Genomic DNA, 13,525 nt, shown 5'->3' on the forward strand with positions numbered 1-13,525 from the left:
GTATGTGATTAAAGCTTATTAGATGACGAAAATTTCTGTGTTCTGGTCTTATCCAGAGGTTCTCAAATAGGGGCCTGAAAATGCGGCGAAATGGTTCCAGTAAAGGATAGTAGGGCAGTATTTGCTTCGCGCTCGACTTGGCGGGGGCACGGCAGTACCAGTTTTATCTGATGATAAAAGTGTTACATTTATGAGTGAAATGCCATCAATAAAAAATTCGTAGAGGGCTTTTATTGAAAATGAAAATAAAACTCAGTAAAAACTCAGTAAAACTCATTTATTTCTGTGAGTAGGCTTTAAAAAAGCACTTTTACACGTCCCAGTATTAACCCTACCACTGCTTTAGGACAATAAATGGGCCAGTGCTGAGAAGAAGCAGCGCAAGAAACTCAGACACTATTGAGACACACTTCTGTAATCTTAGAAGTAAGTGATCATACCCAACATTGGACCAAGGAAAAAACTGACTATCATATTAAATAGAGTGCGTTTAATATTCAGCATTAGAGTAAAGAGGAAAGGTTATTCAAGAAAACCTTCCCCGCCATCTTATAAGAAAACAGAAAAGTGCCATTTTAAATATATCCTCGCAAAGACAGTCCATCCAGACTTAATTGGGAATAGAGAACTATCTGGGGGCGCGATCCTAATAGAGTAGTTTGTATCCCGGAGAGGTCCCACTTTATCTTTCTGGAGACAGTTTAAATTTCTAATGAATAATTCTGTCTGTGATTGAGATGTAAGCTATAAAGTAAGAGCACTCTAGAATATTTTTGTTCTCATTAATAGTAATATTTATTTTATTTTTAATGAAATACAGTACATGTTTTTGTTTCGGTAATGATGTTTTATAGGTCCACAACTGACAAAAATATCGCTAATTAACACCGATAAAAAGAGTGTGAAGTAAGTAGTATGTAATTTCAAGAAGTTGGCTAAAAAATAACTGCTAGCTTACTAGGTATGTAGGTAACGATCAATTTATGCAGGTGTAAAAGAGCATATCTTTTGAACTTAGAACGAATAAATTAGGCCTCTATATTTTAAGTAAGTCTGCCTTTAGTTACTATGCATTTCTAATTACATACAAAACACGTCGCTCTATCTTGCCTATAATAATATTCCATAAGACAATACCCTGATTATTCGCATCCATCCATCCATCCACCCTATAAACAAAGTCATAGACGATATCCAGATAAATCATTAGGTATTTGCTGATTGCATCAAAATTATCAATTCTCAGATGCAGCTGTAAGCATATTGATTGAGACAATACCGGCAATTCCAGGTCTCCGGTTAATTCATCAAAGTCATTACCGTGGCTGCACAAACAGCATAAGGCCGGGCGCACACGCGCGTAATTGCACAGACATGTTAGTTTTAGCATCGGCGATCGGCAATTTTGCGCCTGTATCGGACGCTGTATTGAAATCGCGCGTTTTATCGACTGCTGTTGCTGCGTCGAGCTTTTGAAAAGAGACGCAATCGCCGCATTTGACGTTTTTAAGTGTGCGGTGTGGTCGCTGCATTCAGTTTCTAAAAAGCGGCTAAATCGCCGATCGATGCTAAAAGTAGCGTGTATGCTGTGGCTCATACATACACTATTGCGCCAAATGACATCCTGCAATTTATTTATAATAAATAATTAAATCAACACAAAAACGTGATCTTTAACCAATAAGTAAATTGCTTATGTAAGATGCGAAAGCCTCTATGAAATGCATCCGTAAAGATACAAAGACAATACCGGCAATGCCAGGTCTCCTGTTAATTCATCAAAGTCATTACCGTGGCTGCACAAACAGCATTAGGCCGGGCGCAGACTCGCGTAATTGCTTGGCTTAGTAAACGTTCGCCGCCCGCGCTGAGTCAACTGTGGGTTAATTATGTTTCTCCAGTGACAATCGGCGAGTGCCTGGTCGAGTAAACCAGGACTGTTTGGTTTGAAGAAAAGGTTAAAAATTGCCATTTAGTTAGTACCTACAGTAAACTCTGTTTCTGTGACACCATTGCACATTTTTTTTAACACAACATAATTTTCTTGATCATAAGAAATCTTGAATACTTCTCCAATCAAAATATACGACAATTTTTTTTTATAATCCTAACTATCCTAACTTCCTAATCCTATCCTAACTAATATTATAAATGCGAAAGTAACTCTGTCTGTCTGTCTGTCTGTCTGTCTGTCTGTCTGTCTGTCTGTCTGTCTGTCTGTCTGTTACGCTTTCCCGCTTAAACCTCGCAACCGATTTTGATGAAATTTGGCATAGAGATAGTTTGAGTCCCGGGAAAGAACATAGGATAGTTTTTATCCCGGTTTTTGAAACAGGGACGCGCGCGATAAAGTTTTTCTGTGACAGACAAAATTCCACGCGGGCGAAGCCGCGGGCGGAAAGCTAGTTGTTCCATAACGCTAATAAATTAGTAATTAATCAAACCCATTATCAGACGCTGTAAGCATTTTGATGAAGACAATGTCGACAAAGTTACTACCTTGGCTGCACAAACAGCATTAGGCCGGGCGCACACGCGCGTAATTGCTCGGCTTCGCAAACGCTCGCCTCGTTCGGTCAAAGCGGGGGCTGAGTCAACTAAGGGTTAATTGTGTCCCTCCCGTGACAATCGGCGAGTGGTCGAATACTGGTGATGGTTGTAGACAAGATTTAACAGTTTAATGGTAAGCTTTAAGGTTTCTTGATGTGCTTACATAAAACTTTTTCGCAGTGCTTAATTGTTGCTTACTCATGCGACGAATATTGATTTAATTTAGTTCACCTAGAAACAACTTCAAGTACTACAACTACCACAAGAAGTTTGTTGAACAAAACAGTCACTACAAAATCGGATATTCGCATCAGTTTCAATATTAATGAACGAAATTTTCTTTTGTTTTTGTATTAACAACCTCTATCTATTACCATTTTAGAATAATTTTGTCTACAAATATCATTGCCTTAAAAATAATCTGAAAAAAAAGTCTTAAAAGAACTCTAATGTAACCGTCCTCCAAGTCATCCAAATCGTTGTCTCAATTTATATTTCTCTAAAAAATATTAGGAGATACAATAAAGGGAAATATTTATTTTTGCATAATTTTCCGGTGTTTCCTTTAAAGATTTTGCTGTAAAACACTTCTCGAGTGCCTTTTTGCGGAACGCTCAAAATTCTCGCTATAATGCCCTTGTCTGACCCCGCCCTGCACCCCAGATAGATACGTAAACAGGGTTTTTGTGGGGTGACCTTTTGACTATGGTGACCCGCGGTTTTTCTTCACTCACAGATTTATGGCGCGGGTAAGGAGCTTTGTGATCCTCTCCAAATTATTTATAGCGTAATATGTGGAGCGTGTTGAGCGAAATATATTGGAGTTTTTACAAAGATGACGCTGACCACTTTAGTGTTAACTTGAACGGCCATTTTGATATTATTTTGGGGTGATATAAGACATTGAAGCACTTTTCAGCCTATTGTAAAAGGTTTAAGCACTCAAAGTCGTACAATAGTAATTTTGTATCCACAAAATTTTTATGGGACATAATATTTTAATGGGTGTAATCTTTTTAAGGATTTTTTCACTATTTAAAATTTTTAAGGAATTTTCCAATTTTCAATTTTTTTTTAGTATACATATATTTGCTTTGATATACATTTAATTGCATACGGCGAACTTTATTGTTACTTTTTTATTTACAAATTAAAATTTAATTTAATAAAACAAACATATTCTGTTTTAAATAAATATTCACAACACTTATTATTTAACATTATTTCCTCACACACTTGATTATTATGAAACAATCACGTGTAACAATCTTTTGATAAGCTCTTGATAACCCCAACAACCTTCGAAAGGCCCACAAAAAGACAATTGACAAGTAGAATGAAATGATTTGACACAATCCCTCGCATCCCTCACCGGTATCAGCCCAAGGGTCAACGTAGGGCGGCCTAGGGCGGCATACCCACCCTCGAGCACCTAATGGACCCATTGATTTTCGGGAATCAAACCCACGCCCCTCTGGGAAACGCCAGCGTCACGGTTTCACCTGTTTTCACGTAATTGGTGGTTTGACCTTGTCTTTGTTTGGAAAAATTGGGGCGAGTGTATTTGATTTACGGTGTATGTGACTAACACACTCACATGATTGATCCTTCCGACTATTAATGGTGTGCGTTAATGGCAAATACTTATGTGCCAATAGACTGGCTATCCTGAACTGAGTTATTGTTCGCTAAGTTTATACATGAATCAGAAATGAGGAGATCCGTAAACGAACTAAAGTCGCTGACATAGCCCGACGGATTAGCATGCTGAACTGGCAATGGGCAGGGCACATATTACGCAAAACTGACGGCTTCTGCAGATTCTGGAATGGAAGCCGCGTACCGGAAAACGCAGCGTGGGACGTCCACCCACAAGGTGGACCGACGACATCATAAAGGTATCAAGGAAGCGCTGGACGCACGCCGTTACCAATCGATCAACATGGAAAGCATTGGGGGAGGCCTATGTTCAGCAGTGGACGTCCTATTGCTGAAATGATGATGATGATGAGGTTTATAGATACATTATAGGTACTTATTAGAAACTTAATACGTTTCGATAACTATTTTAATAGGCGATAAAGCCAATATTCCACACCCACCCAAGCGAAGCGATCGCGACATTTATAGTCAGCATTACTCAGCCAGCGCTTGAGGTATGGTAGCGGCTGGGGAGCATATTTTTGGTCACGTCAAAGGTCAGCAAGACTTCACATTTGTATGCTCTGTTACGTCATGATATGTCAAAACAACTCCTCCCGTGGCGCCCATACCTCAGACATGACTTAGTTAATCGTTCAACCTATAGCACTTTCTGTAGTCGAATAGTAGCCTGTAAGATCAGCAATCAATAATTTTATATTAGCACTGAAAATTTCGCAGCATCCCTTCACTCCGGTATGGTCTAGTGGCTAGGACACCTGGCGTACACCCAGGGGCCCGGATTCGATTCCCGGTACCGGAAGTTCGGACTCGTATACTGCCAACGCTTTTGCATTTTTTTTAAATAATAATGATTACTTTAAGTCACCTATTATAAAAATGTGACTTTTTAATTTTTTTATTCGGACAATCCATTCACCTAGTTACAAATTGCAGGCTCTAGTACAGTTAGAGGCTAGCCTATTCAGATATTATTGATTTGGGTATGGCAGGATTGACAGGTGTTTTTTTTAGGATTTGCAATTATGTATACACCTGCGTCCGGTTTTGTTCGTGGCTGTGGATTTTGGTCTGTCACTGCAGGTCTTTAACAGCTAAACTTCATATAATTATAACGAAACCTATCTACTAACTAGTCTTGCTCATTTTCATAATAATATTATTATGTAATTAGGTATTTCAGAATTTGTATTAACCCATCAAACTCCAATCAGTCGCATAAGACCGCGTAAGAATTGATTTCTATCGTGTCGCTATTCGCGGGGCCTGAAGGGCTAACTCCTACTGTGCCGCTCCCATGCCTCAGACATAACTTAGATAAGCGCTCGACTTATAGCACTTTCTGTAGTCGAATAGTAGCCTGAAAGATCAGCAATCAATAATTTTATATTAGCACTGAAAATTTCGCAGTATCCCTTCACTCCGGTATGGTCTAGTGGCTAGGACACCTGGCGTACACCCAGGGGCCCGGGTTCGATTCCCGGTACCGGAAGATCAGACTCGCACAACGCCAACGCTTTTACATTTTTTTAAAATAATAATGATTACTTTCAGTCACCTAATGTTAAAATGTGTTTTTTTTTTAATTAGGAAAATCCGTTCACCTAGTTACAAATTGCAGGCTCTAATACAGTTAGAGGCTAGCCTACTCAGATATTATTGATTTGGGTATGGCAGGATTGACAGGTGTTTTTTTTAAGATTTGCAATTTATTATACAGGGTGACTGGAACTGAACCCGCCATAGCTAATAGGCGTATAGAGGAGGTCATTTGCTAATTATTGAACTTTACTTTCTATGGCTAAAGTTTTATAGTTTAGGAGATATGTCAATTTTTATACTTTTTTCGGATTTTTCCGAAATTTGACCTAAAAACTGCTTCAATTTTTTTTCTCGCGTGATTTCAACAGTTTTTTTTATTTGATATTAACATCGAATATGTCTTTATTCAAATAAAATAAATTTCTGATCCAGAAAATGATTGAATAGCTAGTTACGAGCCGCCAAAGTCTAACAAAAGTACAAACCACGATAAAAAATTCTACTTCGAATTCGATTGAAACAAAAATTAATGGTGATAATTGATTGCCAATAATCTTAAAAATATCTCCAGCTTTTCTTCTTTCCAATGATATATCACACGTTGTAATTAGATATTTAAATTTATCAAAAATTCAAAGTTTATGGAAGAAAATGAAGTAATAATACAAAAATTATACATACAAAGTTGATTTTGAATTTTTTCAATTCTTTTTTCTTTATAATGTGATTATTATTTTTAAATTTATTTTTCAAAAAAACACGAAAATAGTTATGAAAAGGAGTAAAGCAGAAAATATGAGTTGTTTGAAGAAACTTTGTATGGATAATTTTCGTAAATTACTCCATTTTCTTCCATAAACTTTGAATTTTTAATAAATTTCAATATCTAACTACTACGTGTGATATATCATTGGAAAGAAGAGAAGGTAGAGATATTTTTAAGATCATTGGCAATCCATTATCACCATTAGTTTTTTCTTAAATCGAAATCGAATTTGAATTTTTTATCGTGGTTTGTACTTTTGTTGAACTTTGGCGGCTCGTAACTAGTTATTGAATCATTATCTAGATCTGAAATTTATTTTATTTGACTAAAGGTTTATTCGATATTAGTATCAAATAAAAAAATCGGTTAAAATCATGCGAGAAAAAAAATTTTAGCAGTTTTTAGGTCAAATTTCGGGAAAATCTGAAACAAGTATAAAAATTGTCATATCTCCTAAACTATAAAACTTTAGTCATAGAAATTAAGGTTCAATAATTAGCAAATGACCTCCTCTATACGCGTATTAGCTATGGCGGGTTCAGTTCCAGTCACCCTGTATATACACCTGCGTCCGTCTGCGTAGGAGTTAGATGTCTCAATTTTATTTTGTTTCATTGTTGAAATAATATTTTTATTTAATCTAACAGGCTTACAGAACTATTTTTTTTCCTTAATTTTTCATTCTCATTGTCTCACTTACTATGAAAATATGTTCAATCAGATTACGTAATGTATCTGTCACTTAAGAGTCCCTGCAGACTACAGATTTTATCAAAATCAAAATCAAAAATATTTATTCAGTTTAGACCACAAGTGGCACTTATGATCGTCAAAATATAGTAAATAATAAAAAAAGAAAAGGTAGCCGTTATGGGGCACTTTACATGTCTTTTGTCGGCCGAAAGTACACCGGGGTGTTAATTAATGTCAAGACTTATGAAAGGATGCACATTACACCGATTTGGCATCGGCCGATTCCTAATACAAATTAGAATACGAACCAACTATCGGCCGATATAGAAGCCACGATAACCAAACGGTGAAGGTGTCAGACAGGTGGACTCGATATCCAAGGAACGCTGATTCGAACCTATTGTGGTGAATCCACTCGTAATATAAGCATATTTAACTTAGTACGAGGGGTTAACGGGACAATTAGTAAAATATTCTTTGGACAATTTCACACAGCGCCATCTAGCCCCAAAGTAAGCAATTAATATGCTTGTGTTATGGGTGCTAGCTTAACGGATATACCTACTACATACAAACTTTTAAAAATACATACATATTACACATAGTAACAACCAGACCCGTCACAGAAATTAAAATTGAAAAAAAACTGCCCGGCCGGGAATCGAACCCGGGATCTCTCGGCATAGTAGTCCGTTTTAGAACCACTACACCATACGGTCGACAAATTAGTAATTTGTGCTAAACAAATTAATAAATTCTTTAACAAAAGTCTTTAGTCTGCGCGGGCCTCTTATTTGGTTCCAGGTGAACTGAGTCTCACCGATATGATATTGATGGATGAGTCAATTATCCCAGATGCATCTGCCTATAAATAGGTTAGGCTCTAAACCGATCCCTTATTCAAATGTGTGTAAGGTTGAATTTGCTATTGACAGTGTTGCTGAGAGACGAGCACACTCGGTTATTGATTCTGACAGTGTTCGATTTTGTCGTGAGATTGATGCGGTGATAGATTGTGCAGGTCGTGTCTATTAATGCTATAGGTAAAATTATTTACTATAGGTATGTAGTAGTACATATAGTAAATAAAATCTATATTTATATTTATAAAAGCGAAAGGTCACTGATTGACTGACTCACTCATCACGGTGGGTTAGAAGTAGTTTCGCACGATTTTCCTTCGCATCACGGTATCTCAGAAACTACAAGTGCTAGTTGTCTCAAATTTTGCATGGGGGTTCCTTTTAGAACGTAGGTGCTCACTAAGAGCGGATTTTACGAAACTCTACCCCTAAGGAGGTAAAACGGGATCCATGCGTACGAAGTCGAATATAAAATGTATATTTTTAAAAACCTACTGCCTGTAAGTGGTATGACTTGGGTGGGCCTTAGGTAAGGCAGATGCAGTTCAAATAATAATCAACTCACTCTTTTTTGAGTAGTCGTTACAAAAAAAAAAAAAAATAATTTAGTCGACTCCCCGATGCTACTGAGTAAATTGTCGTTTGTGTCCCGAGTTCGTCTGCCAGTGCGCTCCTCACGTAGTAAACCACTTTTCGTTACCCCGCGATATCGTAAAAATTATACTCGTAACTCATTCGTGTATCGTTCCACTAACGTTTACAATAAAAACTTCACAGAAATTGATTTGTTTAATGTAACATTATCAAAGCTCAAATCCGTCCTTTTTAATAGTTTGGCTAGTGAATAGCTTTCCAATCTGTCACTATCTTTGTGTTCCTCATTTATTTTTCTGTTTTATTTTATTTTGTTTCCGACAGACAGCATGTCGGACCTATATCTACATATATTTTAGTTGCAAAAAGTAACTATTACAACTACATAAGATTCCATAGTGGTTGGCTCGATATGCTGTTGTCTGTGCACTAGGTTTTGGCTTGTTGTTAAAAATTTTAGTCCTAAGAGTGGCTCATTTGTAACCAATATTGTAATAGCTATAAATAGGCACTAATTTGGTCTTTAATCATATTCATCTTTACTATAGTACTATTGATTGTACATGACTGTATGTTGCCTTAAATAAATAAAAAAAAAAAAAGTATTGAGTTGAGTAGTAAGTAGAGACTTAATAATAGAGCAAGTAAATTCATGATTTATTATGATGATATGACATTGGCATTTTATAATCATCTAGTACAAAGTTAATTATTCTTCATACTCCTGGGCAGGTTATAGTATACTTAGGAATTCCCACGGGAACAGGAATTAGCGGGAAAATCTTTTTGTATGAAAAATCTAAACCGCTTAAGTTAGACGCTTGGAATTTGGCATGTAGGTACCTTAGTAAACTTAAAGCTTAGTTACAACAAGTAATTCCCGAAATTCCCACGGATTAGCGGGAAAATCCTTTTTTATGAAAAATCTAAACCGCTTAAGTTAGACGCTTGAAATTTGGTATGTAGGTACCTTAGTAAACTTAAAGCTTAGTTACAACAGAATATTGCAAAATTCCCACGGGAACAGGAGTTAGCGGGAAAAAACATTTGTATGAAAGCAGAGACGATTAATAGAAGGAGTTTTACCTTACCCCGATACCATATTATAATGGCCTCATGCCATATTACTGGACCTTTCTAATCTTGTCCGACATACCCAGTCCTAAACCCCGCACCTAATAACAAGTATCAGTTATGTGCGAAAAAAGCATAGAAGGTTTACTTAGTTAAAACTACCGCCCGTTTTTTGGTTTTTCAATTTATGATAAACTGAAATATCTCGTGCCTGAAAAAAATATGCCGTACTGTATCGGGCACGTTAAACCATCTTTCCAAATATGTCTTACTAAAGCCTGGTCCGTGAGCACGTAGAATTTTGTCCAATGACCCCAAGCTACCCATCCTTATCGCTCGCGCGTAATTATATTGCTGTCGCGACTGTGCGACGCGCGCCTGCAGTGTGTGCGGGCGCGACGGCAACATAATCACGCACGAACGATAAGGATGGGTAGCTAGGGGTCATTGGACAAAATTCTACGTGCTCACGGACCAGGCTTTAGATACAGATAGGTATTAGATCCTCTAGGATATTGAAAAAAAAAAATTTAAGCGATATAAAAAAACAATATTAGTAATAGTCCCGTCAACTCCTCGTACAGTCAGCGTTAAATAATTCTTGTCACCCAAAGTTACCAAAAAGTTGACAACACAACTTTATTCCAACTGTAATAAAGACGTGTTGCGAACTTTTTGGCTACTTTGGAAACACGAATTATTTAACGCTGACTGTACTAAGCTAAATATGGTAGTATGTCTTAGAGTAGGCGCACACCGTTGATTTTTAGTTGGCCGATAGTTTAGTCGGGCAGTTGATCAGTATGGGCATGTATGGGAGTGCGCACACTACGCCGATTCGATTTGGCCGATTCTTCATACAAATTAAAATCGGGCACAACTATCGGCCAACTAAAAATTAACGGTGTGCGCCTACTCCACAATAGTCCAGCGGCAGCGGTTTTCGAACCAGCCACAACTGTCCATTTAACAGGGACGTTGTTTCTATGTACTTTCTTTATCAATCTAGAAACCGTTATCTAGGTTATTGCTGTGTTTGCGAAGGAAGCGATAAAAAGAGAGTGTCGGGAATCAATAAACGGATTAGGCGCTTGAAAAGATTTCTGCACTGGAAAACGTTTATTGAAGCGTTTAAAGCTCAATTTTATATCGTCGAATTAGTTGTATGTATTTTGAATATGTTCCTGCAACGTGAATAAAAATCCAATTTCAATATTTAGACCAATTATAGGAAATTTATAGGTGGCAGGAAGGCACTGGATGCAGGCTGCTACCAATCGGTCAATATGAAAATTATTGGGGGACGCCTATGTTCAGCAGTGGACGTCCTATGGCTGAAATGATGATGATGACAGGAAAAAAACAATGACTGAGATGGAATCGAGTTTTGAGCGTTGATAAATATTATGGAGCTGAGTGTTAGTGCACAAAACGCTTGGATTCTTTTTGTCTAATAACAATGCTTTGACAGATCTTTCTGCGTGGAAAACTGATCGAGAATCGACATCTAGGGTGTTGATGATATTTTCCCCATCACACTCGTAAGGTAAACGTGGAACATAAAATTTTCCGACAGCGTTGCTTCCTTAGCAAAAAACCTGCTATCGATGATAATATTGATATTAATCTTTACTCGATTTTGTACTAAAAGTTAAGAAACATGTCTGTAATAGTGACCGAAATCGACTCCGAGTTACTTAAAAAGCAATAAAAAATTCAGGCTCTCATTTTTTTATCAGGCCCACCTCAGCCTATAAAACTTTACCACTTCAATCCGACATAATGTACTCGGAATGTCAATCCAGTCACGTACAAACAAGGTCTGGAGTACTTTAAAATTTCCCGTCTCCAGAAAATATTGCGTTGTGAGGTTAAAAATTCAATGGTAGCTAGGGATGAGGCTCATTATTTATTTATCGATAGAGTTCTTACTACTTTATTTTTCTTTTGTTTGAAAATAGACGTTCTATTGGGCGAAGTCAGATAAAGATATTATGTTTTTATTTAATTTCATGACAAAAGCCTAAAGTTCAAGAGAAATTGGGAAGATCATTCAAATTTTAAAGTAGCTTTTTTAATTTACTGTCTGTACACCTTAGTTTTGTTTGTAAGAAAGATAAGAGTTTAAAATGTTTACTAGGAATGTTGTTTGATAAAATTAATTGATATTAGTAATTCTTTCTTCCAGAACAATTACAAGTAAGTTTTAATAAGCATTTTACATAGTATGTAGATAGGTAGCAGATAGTAGTAGTGGGCAAGAATAGACCTACTTAAAGTAAAATCGACCAAAAAAAAAAGGTTTCCTTCATAATCTTTTACGAGCTTTAATATAAACATCGATACTTAACCCTCCACGCCCCATCTCTATCAACACCGTCGAAATGGACCGCTGTCAGTCATTATTTAGATTGTAAAAGTACACACGTAGGATGAACTGTAAAAAGGTGGGTGCAGCTTTAGTACTGTTTTACGAAGAGAAAATTATACTGTTATGGAGCGTACCTAAAGTACAGTCAGCATTAAATATTTCGTGACACCCAAAGTAGCCAAAAAGTTCGCAGCACGTTTTTGTTACAATTGGAACAAGGTTGTGTTGTCGACTTTTTGGCCATTTTGGGTGTTACAAACTAAAACTCATAAAAAACTCTCATAAAACTCATTTATTATTGCAAATAGGCTTTCAAAAGCACTTTTACACGTCCCAATATTAACCCTACCACTGCTTTGGGACCATTTATTGTCGGGGCCAGTGATAAGAAGATACAGCGCAAGAAACTCAGTCAAAATGAGGATCAGTACTGTTGTAGAAAATTCAATAAAACTAGTATCTACGTTAATCTTTAAGACATTAGAAAGATATATCTTTTTGAATTATCCAAATCGGACCATTACTTACGAAGATATTAAGGAATAAACATAGGCCGTTTTTGCCGCTAAAAGTCAACGTACGCAGGGCCGCGTGACGTCATTATATCCGAATCGAGCGCAGCCGGCGTACTATTGGGATGGAAAATATTTTTTTCCAGCTAAAGTATCAGTTTTAGAAAAAAACTTTTAATAACATTTATTCATCAAAATAAAGTAACCTATCGACCAGTAATTTTTTAAAATAAAAATAGTGAAAAATAAGTATCGCTATGTCCAAAAACCACATTTTCATAGGATTCGATGCAATGCGGAGACGCGGTAGGGGTGAGTGTAACTTAATGATTGTTTGTATTGAACATAATAATACATAACATATGATGCTAATACCCAGTTTCTGGCCTGGGGGGGGGGTATCGATAGCTTACTTTATTCTGATGAATAAATGTCATTACAAGTTTTTCTCTAAAACTGATAGTTTGGCTAGAAAAAAATATTTTCTATCCACGCAGTACGCCGGCGGCGTTCGGATCGGATATAGTGACGTCATCGTCCCCGCGCCGGGCGGTCAGTGAACTTTTTTAGTAATTTGGCCATAACTTCGTCAATTTTTGTCGTAGAACAAAAATTTTTAGACTGTGTATTAAGGATTTCTTAGCCCTATAAATCTGCATTCACAGCTAAAAATCGAAATGATCCTCATTGTCAGCCTCCTTTTCATGGGTTTACAGTCTTTAAAATACACAAATTAAACTATTTGACGCTGACTGTACCTACTGGTATTTCAGGTAATTTGTTTGAGTTGTATGTTATTTGGTATTTTACCAACTTGTGAGTTTTAGCTCGTTTAGGAGCTTTATTAGAATCTTAAGAAAATGTCCTCAAAATAAAATAAGTAGAGTCGACTAAAAAG

At 36.8% G+C, this 13,525-nt stretch overlaps 2 non-coding genes across 2 annotated transcripts; both read left to right on the plus strand.

The window, feature by feature from the left end:
* Positions 1-4,943: 4,943 nt before the first annotated feature.
* On the plus strand, positions 4,944-5,014 carry TRNAV-UAC (transfer RNA valine (anticodon UAC)). Its single transcript has one exon. It is a non-coding gene; the product is annotated as a tRNA-Val (tRNA).
* Positions 5,015-5,633: 619 nt separating this feature from the next.
* TRNAV-UAC (transfer RNA valine (anticodon UAC)) lies at positions 5,634-5,704 on the plus strand. Its single transcript has one exon. It is a non-coding gene; the product is annotated as a tRNA-Val (tRNA).
* The last annotated feature ends 7,821 nt before the right edge of the window (positions 5,705-13,525 follow it).

Source organism: Ostrinia furnacalis, unplaced genomic scaffold, assembly GCF_004193835.3.
Source record: "Ostrinia furnacalis isolate ACB-3 unplaced genomic scaffold, ASM419383v2 OfSCF6942, whole genome shotgun sequence".
NCBI classification, from domain to species: domain Eukaryota; kingdom Metazoa; phylum Arthropoda; class Insecta; order Lepidoptera; family Crambidae; genus Ostrinia; species Ostrinia furnacalis.